Source organism: Falco peregrinus, chromosome 11 (genome assembly GCF_023634155.1).
Source record: "Falco peregrinus isolate bFalPer1 chromosome 11, bFalPer1.pri, whole genome shotgun sequence".
Classification (NCBI taxonomy): Eukaryota; Metazoa; Chordata; class Aves; order Falconiformes; family Falconidae; genus Falco; species Falco peregrinus.
In genome coordinates this window covers 12,583,343-12,583,847 of record NC_073731.1, presented here as the reverse complement: position 1 = coordinate 12,583,847, position 505 = coordinate 12,583,343, and positions in this window count along the sequence as shown.

The window sequence follows — 505 nt, the reverse complement described above, 5'->3', positions numbered from 1 at the left end:
TGAAGCCTTTCCTGCCCATTCAAAATATCTTTATGCCACAGCTGGAGCTGTGTGCCTTTAGTATTGGGGGGCTGCCTCACATGTCTCCCAGTTGCCATGCGCACTGCTGTGCTGGGGCCCCAGGACACACCTGACATCAGAACAAGACAACTGTTCTCTGAGGCCACATCCCAAGTACATGTCACTGGCTGGGGACCAGGGCTGTCAGCAAAGCAGCTTTTGCTTCACTCAACATCAGGCCAGTTAGGTGAAATAACATGAGCTGAATCCCATTTTCAAAGAAAATGATTACACAACCCAGTGCTATCTGTGAAAACAAACAATTAAGCAAACAAAGCCAGGCAGCAAAGTCAATGCAAGAGTAAGTGTGTTTTGTGCAGTGCCATGCCTGGCTAACTAGCCCTGCTCTGGAGACCAGCAGTGCCACCTCTGACACTTCTGCTCGCTCTCCCCCTCACAGACCAACACATTTCACTGCAGTTCACTCGGGCAGTTTGCTTTGATC